The 20,794-nt window shown below is 46.6% G+C and overlaps 1 long non-coding RNA gene across 1 annotated transcript in view; it reads left to right on the forward strand.

Annotated features, from left to right (window-relative positions):
- Positions 1–20,794, forward strand: part of LOC115095858 — a 61,562-nt gene that overhangs the window by 20,070 nt on the left and 20,698 nt on the right. The window contains exon 2 of the long non-coding RNA XR_003857894.1: positions 14,214–15,083. This is a non-coding gene — a long non-coding RNA (uncharacterized LOC115095858). The remainder of the gene's footprint in view (positions 1–14,213; positions 15,084–20,794) is intronic.

Below are 20,794 nucleotides of genomic sequence, written 5' to 3' on the forward strand. Positions count from 1 at the left end.
CAGAAAGGTGGAGTTGTGGGAAGGCTGGTAAGCTTCCCCTCACTGTAGATTCCTTTGGATGGTTATCCGGAACTGCTACAACACGCTAAACACTAGACATCGTAGATAGGGAAGTCCTGCTTAACTGGTCCCAGTAAACAGTTTAAGAGTTCAGCACCAGTAGAGATCTGTCAAAAGGAACTTTCACTTTTCTAGCACCCAGACAGATGAATTCATGACCAGTGGGTTATGCACCTCCACCAGCAGATGGAGATTACTCCTGGGGGAATTCTGAGCACAAAAACTGAAAATTCTGCAAACTTTATATTGGTCAAAATAACACAATTTACATGAGTCTTTAAGTAATTACATTTTAAATTATTACAGAAAAAAGCTGTTACTTAAAGTTGCAGAATTTTAAATATTTTGAGCAGAATTTCCCTAGAAATTCACTGTAAGAGTGTCCCTTCCACTCGCTCTCCTTACTCCCTTGGCCAGTTTGCCCTCTCAGGCCCCAACTCCTCCACCTGCCAGTATCTCTCCCCTTCACCTCTAGGCCCAACCCCTTCCACTCTATTGCCAGTCCCAGACTTTGACCCTGTTCTCAGTACTGCCCCTCACACAGGCTCCCTCTGTCCCTCCCTCTCTCTAATAAATATACACACACCCTCATACATACACAATCCCTTCACACAGGCTAGCACCCTCACATACACACGATTCCTTTTTCATACACACGAGCTCCCAATCTCTCACACACATACACACTCCTTCACAATCTCCTCATATAGGCTCCCTCTCTGAAACCCACAAGTATCCTCCCCCCCCACTCCACCTTTTACCAACCAAACTGTCTCTCACCCTCCCCCACACCCCCCTCTCCTCTCTCACACACACATTCTCTCTCACCGGCATCCCCTTCCCCTCATATAGGCTCCCTCTCTCTGAAACCCACACTCAAGCATCCCCCCCACCCACCCTCTCTTACCTCCCATGCTCTCTCTCTCACACCCTCCTGCACTCTGTCACCCTCCCAACCCCCCCTTACCAACCATGCTCTCTGTCATCCTCCCCTCTCTCACACACACATTCTCTCTCATCGGCATGCGGCGGGACGCGCTCCATTTGCGGCGAAGATGAAGGCCCGGGCGCGCCGTTCGCAGCACACGGGGGCCTTCCCTTTTCGCCACGAATGGTGCACCGGGCCTTCATCTTCGCTGCGAACAGAGTGCGTGTCGTGGGACGTGCTCCATTCACGACATGCCAGGGTCTTCTCTGCTATTTTCTGCCATGCTGCGATGCCCCTACTCTCGCGATGGCCGCTATCCGTGCGCTTCCGGTTTTGAATTGTCTTCTGGTGAGGGAGGAAATCTGCACGACGACGGTGGAAATCTGCGGGAAATGCGACGAGGGAGGAAATCTGCAAGGTGAGGGAGGAAATCTGTGGGAAGGAGGAATTCTGCGTAAATTCTGCATTCCGCAGTAGCGCAGAATTCCCCCAGGAGTAGGAAATGGAGCAAACTGACGTCACAGTATATATAATCCTGCAGTGACATCAGCCTGCCAGTATTCTCTGTCTCCAGCAGATAGTGGATGTGCATTTCCCTACTGAGGATTGCTTCAAATTTTAGAGAAGAAGTAATAGGAGATTTAATTCGCCCTGCTCTCCTGCGGTGATACCAAATGGTCCCTCCCCCAGATGAGAATTCCTGAAGTGATTTCCTTAGTCCCTCAGATGAGTGCCTTGGTCCGGTAGCTGGTTTTCTCAGCCGGCGTGGACTTAGTTGATTAAAACAGCTGAAAGGCAGCGAGTGCAGGAAGCCGCTACTGGAGACCATCTCTGTACTCAGCCAGGAAAGGCAAGCTCAGGTAAGCTTAAAAAAAAAAAAGAGAAAGCCAGAGCAGAAGGGTTGTTTGTAGGCCTTCCCTTTCCTCCAGTCTCTGTGCTCGGCACGCCATCTGATGTTCATTCCCGATCCCATGGGAGGTTAAGGGACTTGGGTAGCCTGGTGGGTTGAGCAGCCCAGGTGGGCTAGGCCCTGCTGTTAGGCTTTCTTTTCTGTGTGCTGCGTGGTAGGCCACGGCGGCATTTTCGCATGCATTTTTCTGCATGTTAGGCTGCCCTCTTCAGGACCATCAGTGTGTGCAAGTGCATATGGCTGTGCGTCCAAGTTGTGTGCCCAGTTTCTTTTGGGCATGCTGCCTGTGCGCACAGTCTGGGACGCATTGGTTGCACGCTTAAGATTGGTGCGGTGAAAATGCGCCAAGTTTTGTAACACTTAGCCTTGGGACCCCTAAATTTTGTGCCCCTAAATTTTGCAGTGTGAATTCAGCTGGATGCACATCTTCAGTCGCCTGTTAAGCATACTGATGGACTAATGGCACCTGTGGCTATGAAACCTAAGCGCCTTTCCCTCTGTGCTACCTGTCATATTCTGGCATCTCAGCCTGGAGTGCCCTCTAACTTGTGCCAGCACTGCTTAGAGGCTCAGGGAGAATTATCTTCCTCTGAATTTACTAAGCCTGATTCTTCCCAGCCTGATAATGGACTGGGTAAGGACATGTCAGAAGGGGCGCCTGACCTTGGAACTCCCTTAACTGGTTCGTCAGCGGGGACAGTAGCTCAGTGGGCGCAGCACAGCTGCCTTCTGGTTTTGGCATGGATCCTTCTGCCTTTCCTTGGCTAGAATTTTTTCAAGGATTACAATCCTTTCTTCAAGCACAGTCCTCAGCCCCGGCCAATCCTGTCAGGTTAGAATCACAGGCGGTGGCCTCTCACTCGTCCGGTACTATTGTTAAGCGCTGAAGTACACCTAGACTGGCAGCAGGTCCTCCTGATAGGAATCCGGATGGTACTGATGATGAAGCCGATCCTGACTCTCTGGAGGATGGGGAAATTCTTCCAGGACTGGAACCATATAGGACTATGTTGCGGTTCTTTCATAGAGATGAGCTACCGACTCTGATTTTGCAGACATTAAAGATGCTGGGAGAACCTGGGGTAGATTCCATGTCTGAGCCAAAGAAAAATCCCATTTTGTTTTCTTTTGCATAAAGCCTCTTGTTTTTTCCCCTGTTATGGAGGCCATTCAAGAATTGATTGATCTTGAGTGGGACGCCCCAGAGGTTCAAAGGGAGTCAGACTTTGGAAGGCATGTACTCATTGGGTCCAGTAGTGAGAGAGTGCTTTTTCCGAAAGTGGATGCGCTTGTTTGTGCCATCTCTAAGCAGATGACTATCCCCGTGGAGGAAGGAGCAGCCTTGAAGGTTGTGCATGATAGGAGGCTTGAAGCCATCCTTAAACAAGCATTTGAAGCAGTGGCAATGACCTTGCAGATAGCTTCTTGTTGTTCACTGGTGGCTTGCTCTTGTTTACGTCTCTCTCAGGAGGTCAATGACTCTATAAGAGAATTTCAGGGCAGTTATGGAGCCAGCTGCTGCCCTTTTAGCAGATGCCTGCTGCGATTTGGTCCGCATCTCAGCCAGAGGGGTTGCTTTGGTAATAGCGGCTAGGTGTCGGTCATCACTGAGAAACTGCTTGGCCAATGCAACCTCCAAGGCTAATCTTATGAAATTGCCCTATAAAGGCTCGCTCTTGCTTGGGAGCGAGTTGGAGAAACTGGCCAGAAGTGGGGCAAATCCCCGGTTCCTCAGTTGCCAGAAGATAAGAAGCTAACGCCGCTCCCCTTTGGCATGAGGGGTTATAACAGGTGTTCCAAGCTTTCTCGACCCTACAGAGGAGTGACCTTTGAGAGGACTCTACCTTTCGGTACATCTCAGTCCTTTTATCCCAGACAGCCCAGGCGGGATGCAGGCTCAAGTACTGGAACCTCCCGAGCCTCCCAATGAAGGTTTGACGACCCACTCCCAGGAACAGGAAATTGGAGGCACCTCTCTCTCTTTTATCAGAGATGGGTTGAAATCACATCGGATCAGTGAGTCCTGGAGGTGATACAAGAGGACTATATGCTGGATTTTCGCAGTATTCCTCAGGACGTGTTCATGGCGTCTCCCTGCCACTCCCCGCAGAAGAAGTAGGCAATGGAGTGTACATTGTCAAGGCTCCTTAATCTGAGGGCTGTAATCCCAGTGCCCACACCTCAAGAAAATACAGGTCGATATTCCATTTATTTCATTGTGCCCAAGAAGGAGGGCTCCTTTCGTCCCATCCTGGATCTCAAAGTAGTCAACTATCATTTGCGGGTGACTCATTTTCACCTGGAAACATTGTGTTCGCTGATAATGGCAGTGCAATCGGAGGAATTTCTGACCTCCCTGGAACTTTCCGAGGCATATCTCCATATTCCCATCTGATTGGAGCACCGTTTCTGCATTTTGTGGTGTTGGGGTGCCATTATCAGATTTGGGTGCTGCCTTTTGGTCTAGCCATTGCTCCCAGAACTTTTTCCAAGGTTATGGTGATGGTGACAGCAGAGTTGAGAAAGGATGGGATCCTGGTACACCCATATTTGGATGTCTGGCTGATTTGGGCCAAGTCTCTGGTATTATGTCTGTCGGTTGCAGACGGCTGTGACCTCTCTGCTTTACCTCTTTTCTCCTGTTGTCAGCACCTTTGGGAAAGATGGTTGCCTCTGCTGCAGTTTGCTGAGCTCCCTGGCATCCCCGGACCAGCATGGGCAATTGCATTCGCCATGTTCTCCCTGAGGTCTCCTAGGGTGCGCGCGTGCACGCCACCCATGCTTTTGACTACGTCATGCCAGGAACCTCGGGGGTGGCCCCACCGCATGATGTCTGTACCTCTGGGTACTTAGACTCCGAGAATCCAATAGTGCCTTGAGTTAGCAAGGATTACGGTCCTGCTTCTCTGACCGCTTCTAAGCTGCCCACTTGGAACATCGCTCTCTACCCATCGGGGTATTTGTTGCCTGGTAGAAGATCGAGTACCCGCTCCTTGGGGGCTCTTCCGCTTCTACACTCTCCTGGGACTTACCGCACTACCTACTTGGACACCCGCTCCTCGGGTTCTTGTCTTTCTCTCTTCCTGAAACCCTACCAGAAGGAAGTCTGGACACTCGCTTCTCAAGGCCTTTCCGCTCCTGCACCTTGGGTATCCTGCAACATGGACCTCTTGTCCTTCCGCTGCTCAACTATTCAGAGGAATATACAGCTTCAAGTACATTGTGAGTTTTTGCCTCTATGGCCAACTTCTTTTCGGAAGCTCGTATTCAGAAGTTGATGGTGCAGGTGCATCTGCTGATGAACACTATATGCCTGACAGTGTGGTCCTATCTGCAGGTACTTAGTTTGATGGCAACCCTGGAAGTGGTGCCATGGACAAGAGTGCTTATGTGTCCTCTTCAGCGCTCCCTGCTGCCTCATTGGAGCCCACAGTCTCAGAGCTATTCAATTTAGCTCCATCTGCCGATGGAATTCTGCTCTCATCTCCAGTAGTGGTTCCAAGCGGATCATCTAAGAAAAGGAGTTTCCCTAAAATCGCCAGACTAGTTAGTACTCACGACAGATGTGAGTCTCCAGGGTTGGGGAGCTCACTGTCAGGAACTAAGAGCCCAAGGGCGCTGGATTGTGGAAGTCTCTATGGAACATCAATTGGCTGGAAGCCCGGGCAGTCCAGTTAGTATGCTTGCAGTTCAGCAGCAGGTTGCAGGGTCAAGCAGTCCAATTAATGTCGAACAATGCATCGATGGTGGCTTACATCAGTCAGCAGGGAGGATCCAAGAGCCAGCAAGTGTCGCAGGAGATAGACCAACTTATGGAATGGCAAAATTGCATCTTCAGGAGATCTCGGCCTCACACCTTGCAGAAAAAGACAATGTAAGAGCAGACTTTCTCAGCAGGGAGAGTCTGGACCCAGGAGAATGGATATTGTCAGACGAGCCATTTCAACTATTAGAGGATCACTGGGGCCTTCCATTTCTAGACCTGCTGGTGACTTCTCACAATGCGAAGGTTCCTCGATTCTTCAGTCGCAGGAGAGACCCGAAGTCCTTCGGTATCGAAGCTGTCATGCAGGACTGGCTGGAAGACAAGCTGCTGTATGACTTTCCCCCATGGTCCATTTTGGGCAGAATAGTTTGAAGGGTTGAGGGTCACAGAGGGATGGTGGCACCAGATTGGCCCAGGAGACCATGGTATGTGAGTCTGCAATGACTCCTGGTAGATTCCCCCTCTGGTTTCCGGTGCACAGGAATCTGTTGCGGCAGGGACCTGTTCTTCATGAAGATCCGACTCTCAGTTTTGTCTTACAGTATGACCCTTGAGAGGGCTCGCTTGCTGAACCGTGAATATTCTACTGTGGTGATTGCCACCTTACTACGAGCAAGCAAGTTCTCCACTTCTTTAGCTTATATATGGGTTTGGCGAGTATTTGAGATTTGGTGTGAAGATCGAGGAGTGCTTCCTTGTTCAGTTAAGATCCCACTCATTTTGGACTTTTTGCAGGATGGACTGAATAAAGGGTTGGCCCTTAATTCCTTGAAGGTACAGGTAGTGGCTCTTGCCTGTTTCAGGGGTCAAGTGAATGGTAAATCCTTATCGACTCATCCAGATGTGGCCCGATTCTTGAGAGGAGTGAAACATCTTCATCTTCCCTTGTGGTTACTGGTACCCTTATGGAGCCTTAATTTGGTTTTTGAATTCTTGGCTGGCCCTATGTTTCGACCAATGCACAGTCTTTCCTTGAGGTTACTGACCTTGAATATAGTATTTCTGGTGGCAATATTTTCTGCACATTGAATTTCCGAGTTGCTGGTCTTGTCTTGTCGGGAGCTGTTCCTTCGGGTGACTCCAGGGGCAATACTGTTCCTTCTTTTTTGCCAAAAGTGTTCTCAGATTTTCACTTGACTCAGACCATTTCCTTGCTGTCTCTGGATAGAGAAAGAGATGTGGAGGAATATCGCCTGTTGCAACTCTTGGATGTCAAGAGATATGTCGTGAGGTATCTGAGGTTTGCTAAACCTTTCTGAAAGATGGGTCACCTATTTGTCCTTCAAGGTGGAGGTAAACAGGTTGAGCTGACTTCACGGGCTACAATAGCCTGCTGGATTAAGGAGGTAGTCACAGCTGCATATGTGGATGCTGAAAAGCCATTGCCTACTCGGTTTAGGGCTCATTCCACTAGGGCTCAGGCAGTGTCAAGTGCGGAAGTTAGATTGTTGTTTCCCATTGATATTTGCCGAGCTGGGATGTGGTCCTCTGTAAACACCTTTTCCAGGTATTGTCATCTGGATGTGCAGGCCTGGGAGGATGCAGCCTTGGAACGTGTGGTTTTGACAGGACCGCGGGCAGCCTCCTGCCCTATTCAGGAGTAGCTTGGGTACATCCCACTGGTCCTGAATTCATCTGCCTAGGTGCTAGGAAATGAGAAATTACTACTTACCTGATAATTTCCTTTTCCTTAAACCAAACAGATGAATTCAGCTTCCCGCCCTTGGCTGCCGAATGATTGTGCTATGGTTCTCCTGTGTGGTTATGTGTTCCAGGGGTTACTGGTGTTAATCCAGCCCCTAGACTAGTGTTAATACATTCTTTGTCTGAACTCAGTGTTTCCTGTTGGCTGAGTGCTGGAATGGTTATCTGTTATTAATCAAGTTTTTGCTAGTTTGTCCACAGTTGGCTTTTGAAGAGAATATTGGCAGGCTGATGTCGCTGCAGGAGTATATATATACTGTGATGTCAGTTTGCTCCGTCTCCATCTGCTGATAGGGGTGCATAACCCACTGGTCCTGAATTCATCTATCTGGTTTAAGGAAAAAGAAATTATCAGGTAAGTAGTAATTTCTCATTTCACCAACAGTCACAGCTGTTAAAGAGGGTCCAGGAACAGGGCCAGTGCAAGGAGATTAGGCACCCTAGGCACCTTCTGCCTTGCTCTCCCCCCTCATTGCGCCGCCACCCCCATTAGGGGGCACGAGCCCTGTGGGTCCATGAGCGGCAGCGCTGTGGCAGCAAAGAGGAGTGGAGATTGCCGAATCTCCACTCCTCTTTGGCGCTGCCACTTGCGGCCCACATGGCTCGTGCCACCTAATGGTCGGCACCCTAGGCCCAGGCTTAGTTTGCCTAGTGGTTCCACCGGCCCCGTCCAGGAAGCAGAGCACAATCGCACCCCCACTGAATATTACTTTCTCATTCACAGTACAGAAGCAATTTTGGGATGTGTTCATAACACAACCGAGTAAGCTGATTGATCCTAGCAATTTCCAGTAATTTAATATCAAAAGGTGTTACATGAAAACAAGACACTACTTTATTTTATTATACCTTTTTTTTTTTGGGGGGGGGGGGGGGGAACGAAGGTGTCCCTGCAAGGTCCCAGATTATCCTTTAGTTTTGCAGATCTCTTGATCTCAGGGCTTTACCCCTAGTTAGAACTACCAAGTTTATTTTTACAGTAGCAGCCTGTAGCGATAACAGGACAGCCTGCGACAGTGTGAGTGAGTAGGGCAGCATTTGATAATGCCCACATACTGCCCACTTCTGATCCCATTAGGTGGGGATGACAGCCCCTTTCTGTGATGGTGGCCATTTGCTTTTGTTTTCCAGTCTACAGAAACCTAAAAAGTTTAATGACTGGGCCTAGAAGTGAGCTAGAAGGATGAGCAAGGTGTGACTGACATAACTCGGAACTTTTGAGTTCTGCTTACCCTGAAACTAGTGTAATTAGAAGCTGGTAGGTTGCATGGACTTTCTCTCTTCCCACTCCCCCCTTTCAGACTTTCCCTTTTCATACATTTTCTTTAAGTTTTTTAATGCAAGCTACATGTCTGCAAACACAATATCATTCACCTCCCCCAAAATATTCACTCAGTGCTCACGTTTCCCCCCAGGATTCAACCCCTCCTTGTGCCCCCTCCGGCATTCTGCTCTGTCTCACCTCTCCTCAGCATTCATCCCTTCTTGTGCCACCTGCTCCCCCCTCCCAAAACATTCACCTCCTTTCCCTTCCCACACATTACTCACAGCTCACCTGCCTGTTGCTCCAGGGTGGTTCCCTCCTGCTCGGATACCCTCTTCCAGCAGCAAAGTCTGAAGCTCAGCAACACAGAAAGCTGGTACTGTGTCCACACCAGCCCCCCTCTCCTTCTCTCCCCATGGCTACAGGCAGTGCATGTAGGGTATGAGAGGGGTTGGGGCAGAGGGTGGAGTGGCTCTCTCCTCTGCCGTGCTATGTCTACCTGCTGCTAGGGAAGGAGTGAAGGTGGGAGAATCTTGCCTTCTATCTGACCTAGCTGCGACGGTCCTGCTGCTCATACCTATTCAGTGCAGGTGGCAAGCAGTAGGTTCAGCCTGCGGGGAGATTCTGTCAGGTGAAGCCAGGGCACCCAAAGTTTTCGCTTATGTCTCCTGAGCCTTGACAATCTGAATAAAATCTCCCTCCCACCCCACCCCCCCACCCCCCAGGACTTCCCAAAACTGTCCTGAGGACTCCATAGCTAGTCAGATTTTCAGAATATCTATAATGAATATACATGATAAATTTGCATATATAGAGTCTCTATTACTTGCATATTTATCTCATTCATATTCATTGTAGATATCCTGAAAACCCTATCGACTAGTTTGGGATGCCCTGTTTTAAAGCCTCACAGTTTAGTGGTGGCCAACTCTAGTTATTGAGAGCCACAATTAATTCACAATGAATATGCATGAGATAGATTTGCATGCACTGCCTCCATTTGAGCAAATCTATCTCATGCATATTCATTGTAAGTATCCTGAAAACCTAGCCTGTTTGTGGCTCTGGAGGACAGGAGTTGGCCACCCCTGGCATAGTTCAAGCTGTCTGAGTTCAAGCTGACAGCTCACTGCAGACTATTCAATGCTGAATCCTGAACACACTTTTGCTGCTTGCTTTCTTCCAGAATTTTCCAAGTTGCATATTCATGGTATCTGCTTTGGCAACAGCCATCTTGCCTGTAGCTTATTTGTAGGCTTGTAGCAATCTTTAGAATTTTGAATGTGCCATACCCAGGCAGCTGTTTAAAGGAGTCTTCACACAATATTAGATCCCATTTTACACTTAGGTACTGTCCCACCTTTTTCTCAAAGATGAGAGTCCGAGTGATTCAAATAAAATACAATACAATAAAAATCCCTAAACTGCAGACTATTCCAGTCCCTACTCTCACTAGAGAATGAGTCAGAGGACATCACAAAGTAAAACAGCCATTCCAATAAATATATTCTGTCCCTAAAATCCTTATGCAGACCTCCATCATCATCATATCAAGACAATACTGAGACACCAAATGAGCGACCCAGCGCCTTCCTTTAAAAAGGCGGGTAACTGCTGGAAAGCAGGTAGGTGCCCGCATAGACCTCTTTGGCACGCTCAGATGAATTTCCCAAGCAGTCCATCAAAGCTCTGAACGACAGAAGGTCGCCCTCGGCGCATCAGGGCTCGCTCCCTGCAGGGGTTCAGCAGACAGATGGGTGCCGGACACCCAGCAAGGAGCCCTGACGTTATGAGAACCCTAAAACCCGCGCTTCCTGCTAACAGGAAGCTATAAAACGCTTCCCCAGTTGGGCTCGCTTCGGATTTTGATGTCTCGTAACTGGAGGGATGTCACCGTGTTGCTCATGCACTCATCACAACATCTTTAACAGATTCTGATGGAAGAATGAAACGCCTGAAGGCACAGCGGAGGGGCCGGCGGGGGTGAGAGTGGCAGCAGATCAGCTGCCGACTGACTTCAGATTGTAACTCTTGCCTGTTCCGCCTCAGTGGCTGCAGATTTCAGGGAAGGCTGGATATGCGCTCAGGTGCCGTCGAGTGATGGGATCGACGGAGGGCCGGACAGAGGCGCAGAATAAAAAATGCTTTTTCTTTAGTCGAGGAAAGAAAAAAAAAAAAGCGCCCTCGAAGTTGATCACTTTCTTCCTCAAGCATAAATAAATAAGCCCAGGCAGCCCTCCCTTCTGGACCCTGTTCTCCATTATTTCTACATCAAAACTGGTCTCAGGCACAATCCGTTTGCACGCCACATTTTTTAATAAAGCTGGCTTGGTGTTCTCTTAGCCTAATTTTAACATTGGTTTTGTTCTTTCGGCTATGCCACTTATTTGCGTTCCTTGCAATGTGGTTTGTTTGTTTTTTTTTTAATTTTATTTTAAGTTAATCTGAAATGCCAGAAAATTAATGGAAGAGATGCCACATGTTCAGGGCTTTGCGGATGCTCAAACCAGCTGCCAGCACGATGCACTGTACTGAACAGGATAACGATTTTCACTTGATCCAATTCCAGGCTGGGTTTTTAGTTTCCTATTGAACCAGACTGGCTTTGGAAATAGAAATATGATCCACTATAAAAGGGAAAATATTCCTGTACTCTCCAGACACAAGTGAAAATTTAGAGTTAGAGGGTATGGGAGGTGGGGTGATTTGATGCCTATGTTTTATCTCCTTCTCATAGAACACTCTCCTATGACCCTTTTGTGGCCTGTCTTAGGTTTCTGCAGAATTGGCCAAGGGCCTGAAAGTCTGTGTGTGTGTGTGGGGAGGGGGGGGGGGGGTGAACTTGCAAAATTGGCAAACTGTCAGGGTGCTGTATTTTACTTCAGCCTCCTGTAGGATTAGCTGTAAGAGGAGGATATCTACTGGAGAGTCTTGTGGATGTGACCAAAAAGACACAATTTTACACAAGATCAAGAGCTTTCGTCTAAATTTAGAGGGACCACTTGACAGGGCCGACCCTAGGGTGTGTGGGACTTCCTTGCAATTTAATGGGAGGTGGAGCCACCTGAGTCTGAAGAGTGGGGAAGCACTGTCCTGGCCAGGTGATTACTGGTATCCCTTACTATCTCTCTGTCATCTTCTTCATCTAGCCGCCCCAAACTAGCAGCATCCCCTGCTCTGTCTCTAACTATTCGCACAAGACTAGAGTGGCAGGGGAGGGATGTGCAAACTCTCTATCTCCATCCTAACTCATTCACTCTGATGCCCACCCCCTCCATGACTACCACAATTATTCCCTTTCCCTTCCCAGACTTAACACCAGACCCCAGTCAGCACTCTCCCCCTTCAATCGCCCTCAAGACTCCAGTCAGCAGTCTCCCCTTTCCTCCCCTCTCCCCAAGACCCTAGCAAGCACTTCCTCTCTCTTTCCCTCCCAAACCTCCTATGCACCTGTTTGACTGTTTTTATGTTCCTTGTGCCTTCTGGCACTTCCCCCTCCTCAAGTGCTCGTGGAGGGTCAGTACGGGCCTGAGGACTCCAGGTAGTGTGGAGGGCAATGTAGGGCACAGGATGTCATCACACTGGATCAGATGCCGCCTCTTCTTCAACCCAGGCCTGAAGACTCCGGGAAGACTGACGCATGATACCAGCTAATTAATTACACCTTCGCTTTTGTGTTGCATTTGATGGCATTGTCTGTATCTGGTGTGGGTCTGCCCAAACCTCTGAGGTCGAAGCAGTTGCCCTGATTCCCCAGCCAGGATGGTCCTGTTTCATGGCTCCAGATCTTAAGTGGCAGGCAAGTCAGTCCCAGCTTTTCAATTCCTGCTTAAAGCATTCAAAGAGAATTTTTAAAATATTGACAATCTTTGAAATAGGAATTTAAAAGCCAGGACTAACTTATCTGTTCCTTCTAGTCTGGTGTTAAGTGGCCACCCTCTTCTACAGATCCTGTCTTGATTGATTTATCTGCTGGTGATATCCCCAAATTCTAATGAGGTGATTAATCTGCTCATAACCTTGATCTCATGTGTGCCCATACAGAGCATCACCGAGTTAGAAATTACCATATTCATTCACTAAGGATTTGTGTCATGGAAACCAGTAGAAGAAATCCATTTACTGAGCGGGACTTGCACTGGTAATTTATTTTCTAATCTCCGCTTGGAAAATTTGTGCTTCTGCTTGAGGAACATTTTGCTTCCCTGGTTGTTCATTTTGTTAGAGGTGCTAAATTATCTCCCACCATGTGATTGGTTCCTGTAACATGGCTGGCCTACAGTGTCTCCTTTGCAGAAACACCAATATCTAAAGGTAGATGGATCAATAGTTACCTGGGCTTCTGCCAGAGTGCCCTATTAATCTCAAAACAAATGTGTCACTCTTTGTTTTCTATTTCAGATTAGTTCAGGTTTACCAGTCTCTGTATTAAGAATGGCAAGAAACTCATCTCCCATTCTAGCAGACTCATCCTCAGCATGGTAGGGTTATTCGAGAGCTATGGAGATGCAGGCATTGAACAATCACAGTCTTGAGTTATAGCAATACAGCGTTACAGAAGACAGTATTATGGTTCTACAGAGGCATAATAACATTGAGGGGTGTCACAGAGATACAATATTGCTAAGTCACAGTATGAGGTATGCCATCATGAAGTCAGAGGTATAACCCTGCAAGGCTTCAATGTCAATGTATTAAGTGTAGAGCCCTACTAGGATTTTGGCCTATGGTTAGTACCAAGCATTATAGGGCAGAAGAATGTACCATCTTGCCACAGCACCCCCACTGTTGGTTGCTGCAGTGGTAGTTTCCTACCTGCATGTTAGCAGATGACCCCTAGTGATGTGGGTGCTTATAGGCTCTTAATCTCAGTGAAACACTTTTTGACATATCACCCAAGAAGTCATTGTTCCTGCTCTCCTAAGCTTTTGATTTTTGATCATAGGCAGCCTTTAACAAGTATAATGTTGTAACATGACATTGTGTTCCAACTTTGTATATGTTTTTCTAGTCGCTATAAGCGAGATAAAAATCGAGACAGAACTGGACCATAGGGTCATAGAAACATATCTAGAACAAGGAAAAGGCCAGCTGACATTCCATCTAAAGTTATAAAAAACATTCTTAGAATTGACACAAGGCTGCTGACACCAAAAAAAACATTTGCATATGAGACAACAATTAATGAATTTGGAGAATGAGAGCAAATTACCATACAGCCATTCAGATTATTATTTTTTTTATAATAGAAAGCCAATCAAAGACATTTTAACAATTATGTACCTAATTTAGGGGTTGGAAATATACAACTGTAAATTCTATATAATGCTCTTATCAGTAAAATCATTGAAGAGGGGGTTTATGCGGGTGCCTCGCTTGGCATTCTGCCTCTCCATCAAGTACCTTATTATTTAATATGTATTCTATAGCATTTAAATAAAAAGCTTTTCCTTACAGCTGTTGGCTTTAAGCAACTGATTTCAGCGAACCCCAACACTAGTTTCAGTGGGGCATTTTTATTTTTTATTTTTGGGCATCTAAACAAAGTCTGATTCTTGTACTTCTCCTTTTTCTTTTTCAGCATTGGATCAACCTCCTATGCTGGGAAGTATAGGAGGAAAAGCGATGAATTTGCCGGTCGGCATCTCATGGCTACTGACCGTGGTCTCGGTGATTTTGGTGTGCTTTGAATATACAGGATGTGAGTTTCGTTAGGAGGAAGGATTTGTATCTACTCTTCCTGCCCGAAAGATCCCTGTGCCATCTAAAATAACTGTGAAGAAAAGGATTGGACACCAATTAGCATCCACCAGAGCTGGAAGGAGAGAGGAGGAACCTGGAACCCCAGCAGCAGAGTCTCAGCCAGGAGAACAGGAGAGGAGAGTTTGGGAGAAGGAAGGATTAGGCAGCAGACCCAGATCCTATGCAAGCCAGGCAGCCTACTGTATATTCCATCCAAGGGAAAACAGGGGACCATGGAAAAGATCAAGGGACCACAGACACAGATCAGTTGGACTTGGTTATTGCTCTGATTACGGATGTGACAAGAAGAAAATGTACCTTATCCCAATTAGTTTCCCCATTCTACAAGCTGGACAACAACATTTTATTTTTGGAACATCACCTTTGTGTCCAACCTGTTTCTTGGCAGCAAGAGTCCATTCAAGCATATAGTTTGAATTTATACCCACAGGAATAGTCTCACATCACGCCTTGGGGGCAGGGAGGTGGTCTGTCTTCCCCCATTTTGGAGAGTGCACAGCAGAATATAGTGGGACTATGGGTGGATTGAATCCTGGTCCCGAATGTGCCCCTGCCTTCATAGCTACATCTAGAAGACTGGTTCGAAACATTTTTGCAGAGGCACAGAATTTGCAGCGCCTCAGAGGTACAACACTAGAAGTCGTGGAGACCTACCACTAGAGTGTTACGGAGGCCCAAAATCATAGAGGTACAACAGTGTGAGGTTATAGAAGCACAATCTGATCATACAGGTCATCACTTTGGTCTCACAGGCGGTACAGCACAATGCAGTCCCATAGAGGGACAAAACCCACACTGTGTCCTTATGGGATTTAGAGACAGTCATAGAAATATTTGAGCATATAAGAACTCAATTAACTATGGTTAATTGGTCAAGAGACCTAATATAAACCACTTAGCACTGACCAAGCTCTAAGTATAAACATAGGTCTCACCAGTCACCATTTCTCCCTTTTTTTTTGTTTGCTTATACATGGTGTGAAAAAGATTTTTTTTTTTAAACTTTTGATAAAGTCAATGCATTGATATAGATAACACTTATTTTATGATGAAACAATTCCTTTTCTTTGACTCTGCAATGCTCGTTTTGTGAAGAAACAAGTCCTTTTCTTTTGCTCTGCAATGCCAGTGTTTAGTCTGACACGATTCGTGTTTCGTTTTAAATCTTCTTCAGGGGCATTAATGCAGGCAAACAATCAACACAAAATCATTATTTATAATCATGCTTCATCAATGCATGTAGATCATAGAAGCCATTTTCTATGACGGTGTCTAAATCACAAAAGTCAAAGTGTGCTTTTTTCCCACTGTTGGATTTTTATTGATACATATTTGGATTTAGCACAGTTACATTTAGGTTTATTTTTTTCTGTGTCATGTGAGATTGTAATCTGCCAGATCACACATATTTGTGCTCAAGACTGTTTTCCTTTTTTAAAGCCTCGGTTTCAGAATTCAGATCTGTTCTTCAGTCAGGGCCGGTGCCTCACCCGCCCCCCCCCCCCCCCCCCTCCCCACACACACACACACACACTCCCAATTCATTCAGACTCTGTCCCGGGCCCATCAAAAAAAGCTCAGTTTCTTCCAACAATCTTATTTTTAAAATCTGATGCCCTCCCCCACACGGAACACAATAGTCAAAGGAAGGGTAGTAGGTACTCTAGGTAAAACTTACAGCCTTGCACAAACATACACACACACAATTCAATTATGGATTTATAATAGATTTTACATGAAAAAAGCACATTCAATATTCAGTCTTCTGAGGCAAAAATATCACAACATGCATATTATATTTACATGCACTACTGTGGTGTGAAGCAGAAAATACTGCAAAAAAGACACTTGGAGTTCCTATGGAATAGGGCTTTTTGTAATGTGTGCTGGCTGTGGGCTTGGCCTTCTGAAAGCCATGAATAAATGAAATTACCATTACAAATTAGTAAACCTCCCATACCAAAACAACCCTAATTGCCAGCACTCAAACAGTAACAACTTTATCTATGAAAAGCAACACTACACATATTACACCAAGACCTATAAAACCAATACACCAATATTAGGAAAACAGAACAAATCAGACTGCTATAGATCCCTACAGATAAATTATATGATAGCAGAATAACTTATCTCAGTCACACATGAAAATCACAGACAGACCCTGACCAAATACAGACTAAAGAGACCAGAAAGTATAAATAGAAGCATGCAGAAAAGAACCGAACTGGAACCTACAACAAGCCAGCCTCAATAAGCAGAGCAACAATGGAAAAATAGAAACAGTACCATTCTTCCTAAAACATTAAACAATAAAATCAAGAAATCATCAATCATAATAGTAAAATTATAGTCATAAAAATAATACATTTTTCAAACCAGTTAAACAGAATATCCAATTCCCAAACACTGATAAAATATTTCAAAACATCTGCTGAATAAAAAAATCCAATAATTAGAATATTCTAATATTTCCCAAAAAACCCAATAAAATATTCAAAACAGCACAAACATCAAATTACACCCAAAAATTAAAACTAAGGATTAAAAATGCCTAAGCTCTCACACACACTCACTCTCTCTCTCTCACAGACACATTGTGTGTGTGTTGGTGTGTGCATGCCTATGAGAGCCGATATGTGACACAGAGGCTCTCACAGATACACACATACACATGCACACAGACACATACTCATGAACACAAGCTCTGACACAGACCCTCAAGTTCTCAGACACATACACATGAACACAAGCTCTAACACAGACATACACAGACACACGCACACACACACGTGCGCACACACACACGTGTGCACACACGGTCTCCTTTTTCCGGGCTCCTGGCGCAGCCACATCCATCCTCTTCTTCACTTCGGGCCATGGTGGGATGAGCTCCACCACAGGCCGGTCGGCCTCCTTCTGCCTTAAGATCGGGCTGTGGTGCACCACTGCGCCGCAAGCTTGTCTTTCCTTCCGACCCGCCGGCTTTCTTGGGATTGAGAGGGGTGGGCGGAGCTGGAAAGCTGTGAGCACACACGCATGGCAAACAGAGGAAACTGCCACAGCATTTTCTCAACCCACCTCTCTTCTTCCCGGGCTTTTTTCATTTTCAGCCGCTGGCGGTTTGAGCTTCACCTGCGGTCCCATGTCCTCTCCTGCTGCCGCTGCCCCAATGGAAATGCCGCTCCATGCAAATGCATGGTGTGACACCCAGTCGCACCAGGCCTGGCTTCAGTTCTACTTTATAATCTGCTACTATAATCTCTGATTAGCACTTTCTTATTTCATTATTTATATCTTGGAATATACCACCATCTCTAGAACAAAGCATATGAATAAATGAAGAATGTAAAAGACTAAATAAGGCAGAGCAAAAAACTATATTGCAAATATGTATGTGTGCATGTGAAAAACGGTCTTGGGTGAATTGAAATTTTGGCTACTAACTAGTAGGGATGTGAATCGTTTTTTAACGATTAAAATTATCGTCCGATAATTTTAATATCGTCTTAAATCGTTATAGAACACGATACAATAGAAATTCTAACGATTTATCGTTAAAAATCGTTAAATCGTGTTAGTGCGCACTAACGGGAGTTAGTGCGCACTAACTCCGAGTTAGTGCGCACTAACTCCGAGTTAGTGCGCACTAACTCCGAGTTAGTGCGCACTAACTCGAGTTAGTGCGCACTAACTCCGAGTTAGTGCGCACTAACTCGAGTTAGTGCGCACTAACTGAAAATGATACAAATTGACACTTTCCAGGTCAGTAAAGGTCAGTTAGGAATGAATATGTGTTCCTATTGGCTGGCTGCCCTCTTATCTATTGATGTTAACCAGGTTCCCACTGAGGTGATGGTTGGGGGGATGGGAAATGGAAATGGAAACTCAGGAACACTAACAGAAAATGATACAAATTATTGACTCTATCCAGGTCAGTAAAGGTCAGTTAGGAATGAATATGTATTCCTATTGGCTGGCTGCCCTCGTATCTATTGATGTTACCAAGGTTCCAACTGAGGTGATGGTTGGGGGGATGGGAAATGAAAACTGTTGGTAGTTGACAAAAAAAGTAATGTGATAAGTCAATATGACTAGAACCTGTGCCCTATTCCTGATACCAGGGGTGTTGTGATCTTCCTGCACTCAGTGCCCTATCCCTGATACCAGTCTGAGACAGCTCCCTCCCTGCATTACTAGTGAGAGGCTGGCTTCACAGACAGGGGGGAGCTGCCTGACCCTCACTCCTGACTTCCCCCATGTCCCAGCTAGTGAATGGTGTGTGGGTGAGGGGGGGGGGGGGAGGATGGTGAAGTCTGAGACAGCTCCCTCCCTGCATTACTAGTGAGAGGCTGGCTTCACAGACAGGGGGGAGCTGCCTGACCCTCACTCCTGACTTCCCCCATGTCCCAGCTAGTGAATGGTGTGTGGGTGAGGGGGGGGGGGGGGAGGATGGTGAAGTCTGAGACAGCTCCCTCCCTGCATTACTAGTGAGAGGCTGGCTTCACAGACAGGGGGGAGCTGCCTGACCCTCACTCCTGACTTTCCCCATGTCCCAGCTAGTGAATGGTGTGTGGGTGAGGGGGGGAGGATGGTGAAGTCTGAGACAGCTCCCTCCCTGCATTACTAGTGAGAGGCTGGCTTCACAGACAGGGGGGAGCTGCCTGACCCTCACTCCTGACTTCCCCCATGTCCCAGCTAGTGAATGGTGTGTGGGTGAGGGGGGGAGGGAGGATGGTGAAGTCTGAGACAGCTCCCTCCCTGCATTACTAGTGAGAGGCTGGCTTCACAGACAGGGGGGAGCTGCCTGACCCTCACTCCTGACTTCCCCCATGTCCCAGCTAGTGAATGGTGTGTGGGTGAGGGGGGGGGGGAGGATGGTGAAGTCTGAGACAGCTCCCTCCCTGCATTACTAGTGAGAGGCTGGCTTCACAGACAGGGGGGAGCTGCCTGACCCTCACTCCTGACTTCCCCCATGTCCCAGCTAGTGAATGGTGTGTGGGTGAGGGGGGGGGGGGAGGATGGTGAAGTCTGAGACAGCTCCCTCCCTGCATTACTAGTGAGAGGCTGGCTTCACAGACAGGGGGGAGCTGCCTGACCCTCACTCCTGACTTCCCCCATGTCCCAGCTAGTGAATGGTGTGTGGGGGAGGGGGGGGAGGATGGTGAAGTCTGAAACAGCTCCCTCCCTGCATTACTAGTGAGAGGCTGGCTTCACAGACAGGGGGGAGCTGCCTGACCCTCACTCCTCCGGGGTATTGTGATCTTCCTGCACACAGTGCCCTATCCCTGATACCAGGGGTGTTGTGATCTTCCTGCACACAGTGCCCTATCCCTAATACCAGGGGTGTTGTGATCTTCCTGCACACTAATCGGATCTTCCTGCACACTAATCGGAAAAAACGATTAGTGTGCAGGAAGATTTTTAACGATTTTTTAACTAAAAAATCGTGCCTAACACGATTTTCTTGCCCTGCCACACGATTTCTATCGTTAAGACGATATGGAAAACGATTCACATCTCTACTAACTAGATATGAGAATGAGAATTGGACTGGCTTGTGGCAAATTGATGGACCGTGAATTTTTTGGACAGGCAGGAGAAATAATTCATGACAAAATGGCCCTGGAATCCTAGCATCTCAGCTCAGTCTGGACCTGCTGTTCCCTTCCTGTTCCAGTTATGGACCATCACAAAGTCAGCTAATGCATCTACAGTAAACCTGTATAGCAAGATCTCTCTGTTACCTTCATCTTCCCTAATAGGAAATTCCAGCAGGAACAAAGTTCATAGGATGATGATTTGCAGTGGTAATAAAGGTTAACAACTAAATGCAAAAAAGTATATAAGGTGATACCTTTTTATAGGACAAACTGAAAATATTCCTTGACTAGCTTTCAGGAGCTACTCTCTGTCTCCCATCCTCGAGTCAAAATCGTGCTAAAACAGTGGTCGATTGTATCTCTTCAGTTCAACCTTTCCACATATTTGCAGCCTTCATGCAGTATTAATGCAGTGTTATTTAGTAGTCCCTAAGTACGTAAAGCATATTTATCTGAGATTTGTTTTCCACATAGAATGGTTGGGAGCCACTATAGGTGAAATATAAGACATTTTAATTAATACATATTAATAAATAAAGTAGAAACAGATATAACAGCAGCAGATAAAGAAAACCAGCAAACACTCTACCGTGGATTGAACAGAATGATCAGCTTGCCCTTGGTGGTGGAGAAAACCTTTTCTTCTGTCTGTAAATATCTGAAACAACCTCTCTCTCTTTTCCACCCCCTCCACAAATGCCTTTTTCTTTGCCATAACTCTAATCAGGTCGCCTGTTATTCACTTAGGGGTAGATTTGTAAAGAAGCTCTTGCGGGGTACATTTGTGCATGCCAAG

The sequence above is a fragment of the Rhinatrema bivittatum genome, chromosome 7 (assembly GCF_901001135.1).
Source record: "Rhinatrema bivittatum chromosome 7, aRhiBiv1.1, whole genome shotgun sequence".
In the NCBI taxonomy this organism is placed as follows: domain Eukaryota; kingdom Metazoa; phylum Chordata; class Amphibia; order Gymnophiona; family Rhinatrematidae; genus Rhinatrema; species Rhinatrema bivittatum.